This window comes from Mastomys coucha, unplaced genomic scaffold (genome assembly GCF_008632895.1).
Source record: "Mastomys coucha isolate ucsf_1 unplaced genomic scaffold, UCSF_Mcou_1 pScaffold20, whole genome shotgun sequence".
NCBI classification, from domain to species: domain Eukaryota; kingdom Metazoa; phylum Chordata; class Mammalia; order Rodentia; family Muridae; genus Mastomys; species Mastomys coucha.
In genome coordinates this window covers 119,860,540-119,860,850 of record NW_022196903.1, presented here as the reverse complement: position 1 = coordinate 119,860,850, position 311 = coordinate 119,860,540, and the positions used below count along the sequence as shown (strand labels likewise).

Here is a 311-nt window from a genome sequence, read left to right as displayed (position 1 = left end):
GGGAGGGAGAGGGGGGAGAGGGAGAGGGAGGGAGAGAGAGTGAGAGAGAGAGAGAAGAGAGAGCAAGAAAGAGAAGGAAAGGGAGGGAGAGAGAAAGGGAAAGGGAGGGAGAGAGAAAGGGAAAGGGAGGGAGAGAGAAAGAGAGAGAGAGAAGAAAGAGAGCAAGAGAGAGTGTGAGAGAGAAAGAGAGGGGAGAGTGGGGAGAGAGAGCAAGTGAGAGAGAGGGAGGGGGAGAGAGAGAGGGAGAGAGAGAAGGAGGGAGAGGGAGGGAGAGGGATGGAGAGAGAGAGAGAGAGAGAGAGAGAGAGAGA

General features: G+C 55.3%; 1 protein-coding gene across 2 annotated transcripts in view; it reads right to left on the bottom strand.

Moving 5' to 3' along the window:
- The window catches only part of CUNH12orf4 (chromosome unknown C12orf4 homolog), a 42,653-nt gene that overhangs the window by 28,511 nt on the left and 13,831 nt on the right, over positions 1–311 (bottom strand). The window lies entirely within an intron of this gene.